At 37.4% G+C, this 16026-nt stretch overlaps 1 non-coding gene across 1 annotated transcript; it reads left to right on the top strand.

Moving 5' to 3' along the window:
- Window positions 1–15071: 15071 nt before the first annotated feature.
- LOC123614715 (U4 spliceosomal RNA) lies at window positions 15072–15216 on the top strand. The gene has a single exon (XR_012508408.1). It is a non-coding gene; the product is annotated as a U4 spliceosomal RNA (small nuclear RNA).
- Window positions 15217–16026: the final 810 nt, after the last annotated feature.

The raw sequence follows: 16026 nt of genomic DNA, 5'->3' as shown, positions 1-16026 counted from the left end.
CTTATATATAGATTAATATATTATTGCTTGTGTTAGCAAAGGTACTCGCTTCTCTAACAGACAAAAATGAGTTTAAAAGTTAGAGAAGTTTACAATTAGGTGATTTATTTTATTATGAGTCCAAATTAAAGGATATCCAAATGTCTCTGTCACTTAATTTTGTATCTGTGCTGGATTTTAAACTGCATAAAGAATAAGTGAATACAGATATTTGAAGATGCTAATATCAACAAAATTAGAAGTATTTGAAAATCTCTTCCACCCCATGATGTATGAATGTTTTACCGTGTAATTATCTGTACTGTGCACCTTGAAATAGAGAGAAGGTAAGTGCCTGTGATTAGGCCCTATTATACATACTGAACCTGTTACAACACATCTGATCTCAAAATGGGTTTGTAGTAATAAATACTTTATCAAAAAATGTATACTAAAAGTAAACATTTGATTTAAAAACTATAATGGTAAAATACATTTAATCACAAACATGTTAAATAAATAGATTCTATCTTCTAACAAATACTAAAATAAAAACATGGGATGTTTGATATATGATCATATGCTGATTTTTTCCCCTTTCATTAATACTAAATGTTCAAGAGTTTGGTACTTACATTTCACCCTCTAATTGAACATTTTAACATCCAAATGACAGAAACTTCAAATATATTGTTACTATAGTGAACATTATTTAAAATACTTTAAACATCATACATATCCAGGCAGAGACTTTTATTCAACACCATGAATAAAAGATATATTCGTATTTGCCAGTGAGATTTGGGCAAAGAAGATTAAAACTGCTGAAGGACATAGTTTCTTGGTACTCTAGAATATAGCTAGGTCTACATAAAAGACCCTAATGAAATGTCTTCATCTTGGGGGGCTAAGTAAAAAGTCAAAATAAGATTGAAAGTTCCCTTGGTCTCTGAGACATACATACAGAACTACTCTGGGACATTCTGGCACCTACGCTGTCATGAATTATTTACATGGATCCATATAATCTGGGTGTAGGCACAGAACTAAAGACTTTTGAGAGTCCTTAAGATTAAGAGAGAAATGGAGTCAGCATTCTTGGTTCATTTTGATGTGGAATGGAACCTTGGACCCATTCTGGAATACTCTCAGCAGCTCAAGGGAAGGCTGCAATGAGATTGGGAGAAATTATAGCAGAGGCATCGAGGGATGGGCTTTGGGATCCTACAGACCGGAATCCCACTTTGAACCCTAGCTTTTGACATCTTGGCTAAATTACTTAATCTTTCTCAGCCTTTGTTTTCTCATCTGTAAGCAGTAACGTCACTTGTAAAAGGTTATTGTGAGGATAAAATAAGATCATCTACGTAGAGGGCTTCACACAGCACAAGCCACACTGTAAATTCACAGTAATTCTATTCATTCAACAAATACTTCTATGGATTGGTAGAATGGGCTACATAATTTACGTGCTCATTGGAAAATGAAAATGTGGGCTTTTTTGTTCAAAATGCAGAAAAAAATGCCATTAAAATTAGGAAAATGTTAACACTTTTTCTTTCTTCAGTGATCTTTGGTGATGTATCTTGTTTTTTTTGTTTTTGCAATTTGCTGTTCTAATTAAGCAAAAAATTAAAATTTTAATTATCAGCATGAATTTTACTATTCATTTTTATATTGTGCAATGCCATTTAAAATGGAAGTATAGAGCATTTACTCCATATCTGAATTTAGTATTTCATACTAATTCGTATTCCATAGCTCATACATGCATGCATGTATTTTGTTCTTATAGAGCGGTAGAAATACTGCACAAAACTAAGTCAATTGTTTTTATCTCGCTTCTTACCATGTACACATTATACCAGTACTCTCTCTTTTTGCCCTGAGTAAGGAAGGACCAAATAGAAAAGGAACTATGTGTTTCCCTATCTTCCCTTTCCTAGTAAGTCATTTTTTATGTAGGTGATGGACTAAGGAAGTAATAAGATACTGTTTCCTTGATCTTTCATGCTTCTTAGAACACCATTGTTCTTTGTGTTTTTGAAGCAAGTTCTGGCTTGCATAGAAAGCATGACCTCCTGGGGCTGTCATCATCCCACTTAGCTTGTAAGTAGCACCCTTACCTTATAATCACTTTGAGTCTGAATGCCCATGGATGTGGGTCCATCAGAGCTTTGTGCTTATAGGGCATCACCAACATACCATGAGAAGGGGCAACAAAGAAAGGGAGACATGTATATTGAGTGCATTTCCCCTGCTCACAAGCATGCTTTGTTGTCCCATTACCCTTTACTTAAAAAACACAAGTTCAAAGGTTAAATTATCATTTTTTAAATGGTGGCAGCTGAGCCTAAAACTAAGCAGAAGGTCAAGTGCAGCTGCACAAGTTGTTTACCCATAAAGCCAGCTCCATAGATTAGGTATTGTCTTGTAAATGTGCTGAGATGCTGTACTGAACAGTAAAGGACATGCCATTGTTTCATGGATTTACAGGGAAATGAAGAGATTAAGTAAAGAAAATTCAGAGAGTGACAGTGTAATTAAGAAAATAAAATAAGAAAAAGTGTTGATTGAATGTTACAGATCAGTGATTAGATGGGCCATTTAAATTGGGTTGTTAAGAAATACTTTTCTTGGGAGCTGACATTTGAGCAGATACCTATGTGACAAAAGGTGCTAGACATACAAAGATGTTGGGGAAGCAAGTTCCTGGCAGAAGGAATAACGAGCACCATGTATCCAAGGGGACAATGAGCTTGGTGAATTGCACTGCTGCTTGTAGTGGTATAGTGTAGCCTGCTGGTGTCTGGCACCTTGCTGCTCCACATGTGGTCCCAGGACCACATCACCTGCCTCACCTTTGAGCTTTTTACAAATGCAAGAATTTTGCCCCCCTTCTCCAGACTCACTAAATAAAAATCTGCATGAACAGAATTCTGCATTTTTAGCAAGACCCCAGGTGATGCACATTAAAGTTTGAGAGGTACTGAGCTAGAGGATCAGAGTGTCTGAAATCTAGTGAATCAGTGCAGTGAGCTTGGAGAGGAAGTTGGGGCTGGGTCTTAAAGACTTGATCAACTAGAGAAAGGAATTTAAGTTTTCTTTTAAATCTGAAGGAGACTATGGCAGAGTTGTAAAGAGAGTGCATTTGGGGGCCATGAAGATTTTCAGGCTTGAGAAGCCTAGAAAGGGTAGAGAGATGCTAAAAGGAGATGTGGGAACAATTTACCCCTTTCCAAATTGCACTGAGGTTTCTCACTGGTGGAAATGGCACAGAAAAGCCATACACCTCACTTAAGTGTTCCGGTCCCACACACAGACCTCCAGCAAAGCACATAGATTGTTGTTATCACGGTATTGTTTTGCATTTATATTTCTCCCTTTTCTACTAGCCAAAAATTCTTCCATAGCATAAACCACATTTTGACCTCCTTTGTACCCTAAGGTCTTTGGCAGTGCAATAAGCATTTATTGATTAGTATTGATTGATTAAGTGTGAGTTAAAGATACAGGAGATTTGGACATTCTGATAGGATGCTAGCCTATCCTCAGCTCTTCATTTTCTCATGCTTTGAGCACATCAACTTAAATAATGCAGTGGTAGGAGACAAACGCTGAAATGTTTGAATGTATGACTTTTTAGTTGAATAACAATATATTTTTAACTTGTTAAAGCTTTTAAAGGAGACATTATAATTCTTTGATGCCATTTTGCGGTCAAGCATTTGTTCCCTGAAATTTGCTGTAAGAGCGCAGGAGGGCAGCGTTGAAGAGTGGCCAGTACACAAACCATGCAAATGGCAGACACCGTCCTCCCCGTCAACCCCCATGCTTGGACCTGTTAGCAGTAGTCCTTGCCGTCTTCTTGGACTCTTGCTTCCTAAACTTGGAGTCCATCCTTACCTAGAAAGGTTCAAGAAGCTCTGATGCGGCCATTCCCGTCTCTGCCCATGGGAAGCCTGATCTCCCTCTGCCCAGGAGGGATGGGGTCTCATCTGCTATTTGCTGTTGTTTCTGCTAATGATTAAAAGCTGACTTACAATTGACCTTGTAATCCAGTTTATACAACTACAAGAGAATATTTAAAAAGAATTGATTACTACTTTTTCTTAAGGAAGTATGACAATCTTTTTCTCTCTTACTGCTTGATTAACGTGTGAAATCTTCCTGGCATCCCTGTTTACCTTATCTGAAATAGGATTACAACATTTTTTTGAATTAGTGAATCATGGTTTGATTAGATAGTCTGAATCACATTGTACTATAAGGTTTTATTAAATCTAATTTGATTTCCCTGCTGCCAGCATAGAGAACAACAACCACAAGAAAGTGGCTATCAGTGTTATTTATTGTGTCTCAGGGCCAACCATTCTTTTGCTTTCATTATTATAAACTATACTAACTTTAAAGCTGAATTTGTTTAAATCACCCTTTAAGGTAACAGGCTCCCTTTTTCATCAGTGAGTTTGGTTTGTTGGCATGGATTCACTCCTGAGCACATAATCACTAGTAACCTGTGAGTAGGGGTCAAACATTATGTGCTGGAACAGGGTGTCAGCTATGACTAGTTAATGGATGCTTCTTCCTGCTCTAGACATCCATCATCCCCATGGCTGTATCTTCACCAAAGGACTAGAGTTTCTATTCCTTTTGTTCCCAGTCACTAGGTACAATAAACATGTTTCTCTCGGAGATTTTATCAATGTCAGATTATCAACACGAAATTCCTCAGGCAGAAGACAGACTTTGAGGTGGTGAAGAGTTTTATCTGTGTGTTTTGCACGTGTGTAAGTAGAAAGAAGATGGAGATGTCTTGCTGTTCCAGCCACCCGATGTGATACCTTTGCTTTTTGGTGCTAATCAAGCTCCTCAGGAGTTTATATGGCAGGTTTTAAAAATTAGAGAAATAGAAATTGAATCTATAAATAGTAAGTTACTAGAAAAAAATAGGCATCAGAAAATTAGCCAATCTCACCTTGCTGTGTATACTGCATGTGTAAAATCCTGAATGGATGAAAACCTTTGTGTTCCATTTACTTATATGACAGCCATTCTCAGTGCTTTCAAATTTGTCTCTGAATGTTGTATGACTGTTAAGCTACAGGGCTTTACCCCTCTACTGAGAAAGTTTACTGCTGAGGCCATTTAACCTCATGCCAGATTCCGGAGCATGGCTTTTTCTATGGTGGGAAAAGATTAAGTGGTTACAAGATGAGCCCTGAATCAAAGCTTGCTTAGGTCCTCTGACTTGCAGCCTGGAGTCCTACTTTCATGCCTGAATCCCTGCAGTGACTGGAAATGCTTTCCCTGGACCTGTTTTTCTCTGCTGGGGCTTCCCTCTCCCACTGGGTCCAGCCAATCCCAGTCTCCCCACCTGCCCTCTCCCTAGCCAGTGCTGCCACCTCCCTGAGTGCTCATGTGTCCACGCAGACTTAAGATAATCCAATTCTTAGACTTCATTCCATCGCTTTAACTAACAATGCTGCCTGTCTCTTGTGGTTCTAGGCTGATCTTTAGTTTAACGTTCTCATTTCCTCACACTGAAAACACCAGCCCTTGGCGTTTCTCCCCTGATTAGCACCCCAACCTCTATCTAACTATATGGATATAATTGGATTTTTTTTTTGTGTGGTTAGGCTCTGTCTTTGTCCATCGTATTGCTTGTGCTTGAATTGTGACGGGGTAGACAGTTTCTAAGAACTCTGGTTGTTGCTACACCATAATTCATGACAAAAATTAATCATCTTGGAAGACTTCATTTAGAACATGTGATAAAATTGATAAGAAATCTAGATAATAATTTCTATCTTGGATACTTGCTATGTACCAGGTATTTTGCTAAGCATTTTGTAAATATTGGTTAGCGTATATAATGTCCTCAGCCTCAGCATAATCCTTTGAGGTAGGTGTTACTTCTCACAGTGTACAGATAAGACCCAGAGTGATTGAAACACACACCAAGGCCACAGTCAGTAAATGCAGAAAACACTATTTGATCCTTAGTGTCCAAGTACAAAGTACATGTTCTTAACCACTAAGTTAATGTGCCTTAAAGGTAATGTGTATTTTGGTTTATTACTGGCTTATATTGCCTTCTACTCCAATAAGATTGCATTAATAAAGTTTTACTATAGATTATGTGCTGTGAAACAACCCCGAATGTCTGATGGTAAAGTAACAGAGTGGATTAAGGCTATTCTCTCTAAAAATCTCTTTTCTCTGTCATATCTAAGCTACTATGTGGAAAAAGACAGTACTAGGACTGTTTTTCCACTTCAGTCACCAAACACTTCTTCTAAATACCAGACACAAAAATAACTGGAGCGGGTGAACATGTTTTTTTAATTTTAAAAAACATTTATTCCTTGTCTAGATATAAAAATCAAGATAGCTTTGACATTAAAACAATAACAACAGTTGGAAATAAAGACACAATGAGAAATAGAGGTTGATGGCAGAAATCAAGCTCCTTAGCTAGTAGAAGGAAAGAGAAAAGGGAAACCTGTAGTGTTACCTAAGTTTTATTGTCTCAAAAAAGCAGGTTATACACTCCTCAGACATCTAATTAGACCAGATGTTTTCTGATTTTAAGAAGTCATCATGAAGGTTCAAGTGGTTTTCTCTGACACCAATAGAAGGAGAAGGATGCTGTGTTAAATCTTAAAAAGAGAAAAGATGATTAACGTTTGGTGAATATGTATTTGGGCATAGCTTCACGTGAGGCACTTTCACATTGCTTACGCACATCCTCCCCAGAAATTTCTACTCCGTACCCCGATCCTGGCACTTACTGAAATTATACTTTTGTTCCTCTGTGCCCTGCTAGACAACTCATTAAATATAGAGATTTCTTGATCTTTTTTTTTCTTATCATTCAGATCTCTGTCAAATGTCTACCACCTAGATGGGATCTTTTCTATTGTTTCTAAAGCAGCCATATTCCCACAAAGTCACCTGTTCCTTCTCCCTTATTTTCTTCATAGTTCCTGTTACTTAACCTGAATTTATATTGAATTCATTCTTGATTTCCTTGTTTATTTTCTGAATATTTTACTGAAGTAAAAGCTATGAGGACAGGAAATCTGTCATCCTTGTTCAAAGATTTATCTTCAGCACTTAAGACAATGACTAACATACAGTATATGCTCAAAATAAATCTCAGGTCAATAATGAATGAATTTTTTTGTACGTAAATCCAGCACGAAGCGCAGTATCTAATAGATACTCTAAATATGTTTGCTGAACTGAACGGAATTTCTAAAATTACCTAACTGGTGAGGAAACTGGGCTTAAGGAAAGTAAGTAATTTTCTGAAGGGCACATACTTAAGAAGTAGAGAACCTAGAACAGGAGCCCAGGTGTGTGCATGCCTTGTGCAGCACTCACCAGTGCTTCAGGGAGCCGTGAGAATGGAGTCCAGGCATGCGGATCTCTGGTAACTCAGCTTATTAGAGGAAGAAGTTTAAAGAATCTTGACAGGTGAATGGTTAATCTCAAATGAGTTTGACAAGGATAGAATGGAAGTCAATTTATTAGTTATTTCTCTGTATTATTAACTGAAAGGAGATTGGGTTTACCAACTAGATATGGGTGATGCAGAATTAATATTCTCTTATAAAAGTTGAAGAACTCAAAATACACTTTCTTTGAATGGGCCAGCCCACTTGCATGTGGAAGTGGGTCCAGGAAGTACCTTTTGGAAAGACTAAGTTTTTCCTTAGTAGGAGCCTTGAAACTACTCCAGCTCTTAGGAAAAAAAAAATGTACTTGATATAACATGTTTTATTGCTTTATTATATGACATGGAAAAGGAAAATAGTCCTGAAAAATATTAATGGCACATTTTAATAGTAGAAGTGAGTTGACCAGAAATATTTCTATGTGCCCTGTGAAATATTTAATTCTTTGGAAAAGTAGTTTATGCAGATGGCCAGTTGAGATGAGTGGGCTGCAAAATGCAGTCAAAGTGGATGAGTGAATTGACCTGCTGAATGCGTTTTTTTTCATATTGTTTACGTGAGTAATAATGTTTACCCAATATACATGATGGTAATTCTGACTAGGCTGCTGCTTCTGACAATAGTTAATAACTACTGTCAGCTGCTGCTGAAAGTCTGCTCCCAGTTAGACACAATAAAGAACACGCGTCAGCAGAGAAAGAGGCATGATTTCCTGGTACAGTGGAGTCAGCATACGCTGTAAAGTCAGTGCAGCCTACTTTCAGATTTTGATTATGACACTTACTTGAGGACAAATAGGAGGAACTTACCTCTCTCTGCCTCATAAAGTTGTTCTGAAAGGAAATGGAGCAGTATATGTGAAGTATCTGCCTAACCTAGTGCTTGCCCAAAGCAGATGGGTCTCAAGAAGTCTTTTATAACCTAGGTACAAACACCAAAATTGTATGTCTTATATTTGGCCTGAGCCAAACCATTAGTGGAGAATTTGATCTTCATTTGTATCTCTTTAACATGAAGTGCACCCTAATTCAAAGCTCACTGCAGTGTTTCCTAAAGCCCCCCTTGTTTCCTCCACAATTTTTCATGTCCCCCCAGCTTCTCTGGTGCTTATCATTTAGCACCCTTCATCTCTCAAATCACAACTAAAAATATTTTTTTCTATACCCAGTTCATGTAGTTACTGAATTTATTTCATTCATAGTTGGTGCCTGCTAAGTGCTAGGGACAAGTAGCCAGTTGCTTATAGGGAATTACATGATGATACCCTCCTACATAATAAAAGTAAATCAAGGCATTTAGCCTTCAATCCAGGACTGGGCCAGAGCAGGGGTTGTAGGGAATTTGATTTGAAGATTGGAGAATGAGCTTATCCTGGGCTACTAGAAACTGAAAAACTCTTCCAACCTGCCAAATTCTTCTCAGCATCTTGACCCATTCAAACTTGTCTTTGGTGTGTGGCTGATAGCCAAAGAAAAAATCAGAGAGATCCATTTAGGCTACAGAGAAGTCCAAGGTTGCTTAACAAATCTTGGCTATAATTGGTTTCTTCTTCAGCTTTGAAGTAGAAAAAGACCCGTCCTTCAAGTTGTGTTCTTCTGCCTGCTGATGAAAGGCTTGTGGTGAACACAGGGTTGGAGCACTTTCTACCCTCTTACTGTTTTGCAGCTATAAATTCCAGCCTCTATCCACTCTGCTGTGTACTTATTCTAGGTAATGTCTTCCGAAGAAATCAAGTTAAGATCACTTTACATCAGAGAATCCTCTCAATAGGTCCTTACTTACTCTCTGCTATTTCTCAGCATTTAGAACCTAATACTTTGGCAGCATTTGGATTCCATGAGTATTCAGGATTTGAAATCTCTGCCCCTATCTCAGGCACAGTGTTGCCTGAAATTCTTTGTTTTCTGGCAGGAAGTAGCCACTGTGAGTACTTCCAAAGCCTGCTTAATTGCAGACCACAAGATGGCAGCCATGTTCCGGGCCTTTCATTTCTGCAGATGTATGGGGCAGCCTCCCTCAGCCACTGTGAGTAGCTCTGATAGTGATGTCTTCTCTGTATCTAAACTATGTCTGTAGAGATTGAGTTTAAAAATTAATTTTCATCTTGTAGCTTCATAAGTGAATTTTGAAAGTTATACATAATGCTATGAAGATCTGGTTTTCTTCCTAAAAGTTCCAATCATTCTTTCTAAAATATCTAGATATTCTTCCCCCAAAATAGAAATTCTAACATCTGTATTGTACCTACCATGTCTCTCTAATGTTGAGGTTGTATTCTTAGAACCATAACATCTAGTGTTTGGATAAAGGGCACATTTTCCCCCACAAAATTCCAAAGGTAAGGTGGACTATTTCTCTGACTCGGGTTGAGAAAGTAATGCTTTAATATGGGATGTAGTTACACATATCGAGCTAAAAGTCGAGCTCCTTAAGGAATACCCAAAATATAAAAGTTGGGACCCGATAAGAACCCACTATTTTTCTCTTGCTTTATTGACATATACTTGATATATCACATTGTATACATTTGAAGTGTATGATGTTATGCCTTGATACACATATATATTGTAAAATGATTACCCTAGTAAGGTTGGTTAACACATCCATCACCTCACATAACTATTTTTTTGGTGGTGGTAACATTTAAAATCGAGTCTCTTAGCAATTTTGAAGTATGCAATACAGTACTGTTAACTATAATCACCATGCTATACATGACATCCCCAGGATTTGTTCATCTTGTAACTGGAAGTTTGTGACACTAACCAACATCTCCCCATTTCCCCCATGCCCCCAGCCCCCGGCAACCACCATTCTACTCTCTGTTTCTCTAAGTTTGGCTATTTTTAAAATAGATTCCATGTGTAAGTGAGCTCATACAACATTTAAGAGCCTACCTTTAATAGAGTTTTATTCGAGGAAGCATGATAACATTCTCAACAGCCCTTTCCTTTATGTTTGTCTTGCACCCTATCACCTGCTTCCACTAGGAAATGGTAATACTTGACTTTGAAAAAAAAGTGTGTATGTCTATTCTGAGCTTATGTCAATATTTCATATAGTGCCTCAAAGAGCAAGATGACTCCTAACTCTTCTGCCATCAGAACAATTTTGAAGTCAGTTGTCCTAAACTGTTCGATTCCCCAGTTTGTAATCACTTCGTTCCTCCTACACTGGTTCCCTCCTCTTCCTCAATGTCTTTAGCTAAGGGACAGGAGGTGTTTGTTGTCACTCTCTGATAAAGGATAGGGATCTGTTCTTCCTCAGCCCATGGTGGATCCAGAGTGTCCCTCTTTTCCTGCTCCCTCTCCAGCCAGTGCCATCAGTCTCAACACATACACACACACACACACACACACACACACTTAGGCCCAGAGACACACGAATGCAGCGCACATGCACACTCAGCTCCACCGCATTTCCGTGCTGCTGTCCTATCTCCTTTCTCATCTGTCCTTTTTTGTCTCCTTTCTTTTTCTGTGGTTGTTTGGCAGTTTCTCTTTTGAGCTTTGTTTTCGTCACTGATACTTGCAAAATAGAACGCAACTGGATTGGTTTAACATGAAAGGCTAGGTTAGGTTATGGATCAGTGATTTCCAAACCCAGTGCATTATCAGAATCCCAGTGCAAGGTTAAAGAACACATCTTGGCAGGTCCACTCCCATAGATTAGTAGGTCTGGTGTGAAATCCAGGTACCTCTACTTAAAAAAGATTCCACGGGTGATTCTAATGGCCAAACCCTGTGCCTTTTAGCCTCAAATTCCCAGTGCCTAGCTCAGGGCCTGGTTAGCAGATGTTAGTAAACGTGTATTGTATTAATTACACAATTATTAATTAATTGATATAGCAAATAGGAGTGATAGTTGGTGACATTTACCACTGTATTGTAGAGAATAAAGTTAAATATTCCACAAGGAAGTTAAATATTCACACAAAAAGCTTGAAAGAATTCTGGGTCCATCAGCAATAAACACATTTACTTCAGCAGGACTCCCCGGGTCTTTTAATATGCTAGGTAAAAAATGAAGCTTCAAGAGCTGTATACATCATCCAGCTAAGTTGACTCTGCATCTGTCCCTTTAAGTTACTTTTTATTGTATTTTGTTTCAGGGAGCATCTTGGTGGGCCAACGTCACGTAGAATACAGTTTGGGGAAAGCTACTCTAGGATACTGACAGTCAGCTCAGATACTGACAGAGCTGTCTGATGCCATGCATCTCTGTGGGTTGTTTGGATCAAATCTTTTCAACTCTGGCTGCATGTTGGAATTACTTGGGGAACTTGGAAAACTCACAGATGTCTGGGTCTCATCTGAGACCAATTTAATCAAAATCTCTGAGGGTAAGGTGTTAGAATTATTTTTAAAAATTTCTCAGATGATTCTGATGTGCTGATGAGGTTGAAAACAATTGTGTAGAAACTGTAAGCAAAATGTTAAATATATCCTAAGTTATTGGCTGCCAATAATAGCTAACATTTATTGTTAATTTTGTGCTAAACATTTTCCTGATGTATGCGCTAACTAAATCCTCATGGTTATTTTATGAGGCAGATACTGTCATTGTCCACGTTTACAGATAACAAAACTAAGACGTCAGGGAGAAAGAGCAATTTGCCCAAGGGCTTGCAAGTAGTAAATTAGGGGCTTCCTGTCTAGGCGCTGAGATTCCAGAGCTTGGACATTTAACCATCGCTTCTCTAAACTACTTTTGGCAGACTCTTGATGCTTAGAACTAAGCCATTATCTTCATTTACATACTGAAATGCTAACAGGAAATCTAATTAACTTAAGTGCTAAGTTCAGTTCGTCTACCCACAAAATCAAACACTTTAGAATTTTGACCACAGTAATATACTTTTGCATTTTTTAATCTACTCTATCAGAGACTTCTGTTAATAGTTGTACACACAGAACATAACGAAAGTTGTTCCTTGTCCCCCACCTCCCACATTTGACAGTGAAATACAGAATTGATTTAGACCAAATCTTTATGGGGGTAAAGAGATACTAAGTCTGATTCAGGTAGTCAAAATAACTCAGCCCTGCTTTCTCTTGAGTCATAAAATTTTATTTGCTGAATTCACGTCAACTAAGTATAAAAAAATTTTTTAATCTAATTATCATTCCCTTATTATAGCAAAACCTCACTTGAATGGACTTCAAATAATGGAACTTTTAAATAATTGGGGACTTTTTTTTTTTTTAACATTTTATTTCTTCCTCATTGAGAAGCAAAGGAAGATCAGGTAATTTGAAATCAGAGGCCTTCAAAAGGTGTATCACTATTGTTCCCTCTTCTGAAATTCTATTCCACTAATTATCAGCATATTTACATAATATTAGTTGTCTCCTGGAATCCTTTAGAAATCAACACAGAGCTGGTTGGTGTGACCTCAGAATCTGGAAGACAGCTAATCTTGCATTTGGAATTTAGGACATGGAAACTTGTATTGTTATTTATTCTTCTTTCTCTCTTAAGCATCCACACTGTTGCTGCAATTAGATATTAAGTCTCTAGGGTTTGTACATTCTTTCCCTTTTGATTCCCAGCTCCTAGCAATACACACATAAGGACGGTTGGGTGACAATGGGAGGAATACAGAACTCATCTCCCATGCAGCTGGCTTCGACAACTGAAACATACAAGCAAATTGATATTCTTCAGGCATTTTAAGGTCATGAATCAATAAAAATTATTAAATTATTATTGACACATTTACTATGCAATATTTACAATACTATTTTTGATACTCATTTAAACATTTAAGCTATTACATAGTGTCATTCTTTCTCTGTATTTATACTCTATTAATATTATAGGTTATATTGTATCTCCACCCTCCCCAAATTCATACTTGAAGTCCTAACCCCCAGTATCTCAAGATGTGATGGGATTTGGAAATAAGGTCTTTAAAAAGGTAGTTAAGTTGAAATGAGGTCATTGGGGTGGGCCCTAATCCAATATGGTTTATGTCTTTATATGAAGAAGAGATTGGGATACAGACAGACTCAGAGAGATTATGTAAAGACACAGGGGAAAGAAGCCATCTACAAACCCAAATAGAGGCCTTAGAAGAAACCAACCCTGCCGACATCTTGATCTAGGACTTCTGGCCTCCAGAGTTGTGAGGAATTTAATTTCTGTTGTTTAAGTCTGTGGTACTTTGTTATGGCGATCCTCACAGACTACTGCAATTAATTTAGCCCATTATAAGTTTATGGGCAGACTTGTTGTTCCAGGTAAAATAACAATGTCTTACATTTCTTTAGTGCTTTTAGTGATTCAACATTTTACTTCGTGGTCTTTTGGGGTTTTCATAACCCCTGGACAGAATGCAAGGTAGATCTCTATTTCTTCTTGTCTGCTTTCTTGGAACGCAATTTAACCCAAAATGAACAAAGCAAATGGTGTCTTTTCTAATAACTAGGTGTAAAAATGTAATTCATTTATGTAAAAATGAATTTTTATTTAGGAACCTTGAAAAACTAGCTTTCTAGTTTGAAAGGAAGAAAGAAAGGATTCTTTCCAAAATATACACAACAAAATGTGAGCATTTAGGGACTGAGCATGATGATTTTTGCTGTCGCACTAAAGCTCAGATTAGCCATGGGAGGGCCGTGGTGCAGAACCAGGCCTTTTTGGTGATAGACATCAGATCTAGAGGTGTGTGTGGGCTCCCTGGGTTTGGAACATTACAAAGATTAGGATGTTCTTCAAAGTACCTGAAAACTTTTACTGTGTACTAAACATAATTTTTTAAAAAATTGGCCTTTGAATATGTTCTTATAAAAGAATCCCATACCAGTTATCAGTAAATACCTATAATTTAAAAGGGTCTAATTTTGTTGTCTAACGGAAGTTTTCTGTATTTAAATATTTCTTTTTTTCCCTTCTGTCATACAGTGTCTTTTAGTTTTGCCTTCTTCTCCTTTGACAAACTTCACATTTCTAACCCGAGCTCAGTAGCTTTATCCCTTTAAGTTCACCACTTATAAAATGGGTAAAATAATACCACTTGCTTCGTAAGTATTGTGTTAATGTTGCAGAGGGTGAAACACATCAAGCGTTTATTAGCTTGATGTCCACATTCTAGGAGCTCAAAAAATTGTGGGTATGATTATTAATAATAACAATGAAAATATCTTTCATAGGTCTCTATGCATATAACTGTGAATCCACATAAATTATCATGTGGGGTAGTTATAAAACAACTTTGATATCCCTGAAATACATCTTCAAGATATAGTTAAAAGATCCTTCAGATGATATAAAGGGAAGAGTATTTCAGATAGTGTGATGAAAAGCTGTTTATGTGCAGTATTTTGCTTAATCTTGAGAAAAAACTTCTGAATTGGTAGTATTAATTCCTTTTTACAGAAGTGAAATCTGGGTCTCGGTAGGATTATTCATGACCTGCCCCCAGCAAAATCAGGCTGTTAGAAGTTATGGAAGTTCAGTTCTTAGAAACAATAAGCAGTATGTGTGTGTGTGTGTGTGTGTACATATATATATATATATATATGTTTAAAATATATGTATATATTATTTATGTAAAAAAATCTGTCTGAAGGCAAATAAATAGATAATGATGTAATTCATATCTAAAAAAAAAAGTTAGGGAAGCTCAGCTTTGGGCAGCAGCAGGGTCATAGCCAATGAGGTTTATCCGAGGCACGATTATTGTTAATTGAAAACTTTTCCCAATACCCCGCCGTGATGGCTTGAAATACTCAGGCTTTCTGCCATAGTTGAATTTCTGGGATTTTTAACTGGCCATTCCGGCTTGTTAAGCTCTAAAACAAATCACAACATAAAATTTTTGCACAATGTACTGTTTATTTTATTACTTTCTATTTTTCAGTAAATAAACTGTAATGATATACTTGGGGCTCTTAACCTTTCCTGACCGGGAGTCATATTGGTAATTCAACACCTAATTCTCTCCCACTTCTGAGATTTCTCTTACAACACAGGCGTTACATCAGCCGCTTCTGTGAGGGACATCATTAGACACAGTGAGAGAAGCCCTCGCTATGTCTCCTGTAATGATGGGAACTTATTGTTCATTCCTGTATAAAGGGTCCCTTCTCTTCCTCTCAGATTGCAAATCAAAACTTGAAAGACTGTTTCACTAATGCTTCATTTTTCCCTCGTAGATACTGTCAAACTTGTAATTAAATGCAATTTTCTACTTGATGTTTCAAGCTTAGAGCACGCTTTGAGTTTATCTTTTGCCACTGGATTCCACCTCATGCATCTTGTGTCCTGCCCTTATTCCTGGTTCCTTCTTTCTTCCCACCTTCATGTTCTTTTCCTTCCATTCTTCCAACAAGTTGGGAATTATTTTTATTTTGCTACACTGTATGCTGCTTTGTATATACCTAAAATCCATCTGGGACAAATCAGTCAAGCAACCTCAGCTTTTGTATGTGATTAACTATTTGATTTCAGGATAGCTGGCTATTCCAAAGAAAAACCCAAAGATGTCATTTTAAAAAGTACTTTTATCTTATTTTTTCTTAATGGAGGTGTTGGGAATTGCACCCAGGACCTCATGCATGCTAAGCATGCACTCTACCAC

Source organism: Camelus bactrianus, chromosome 7 (assembly GCF_048773025.1).
Source record: "Camelus bactrianus isolate YW-2024 breed Bactrian camel chromosome 7, ASM4877302v1, whole genome shotgun sequence".
Lineage (NCBI taxonomy): Eukaryota > Metazoa > Chordata > Mammalia > Artiodactyla > Camelidae > Camelus > Camelus bactrianus.
Note: the sequence above shows the minus strand (reverse complement) of the source record. Positions and strands in the feature narration are given on the sequence as shown.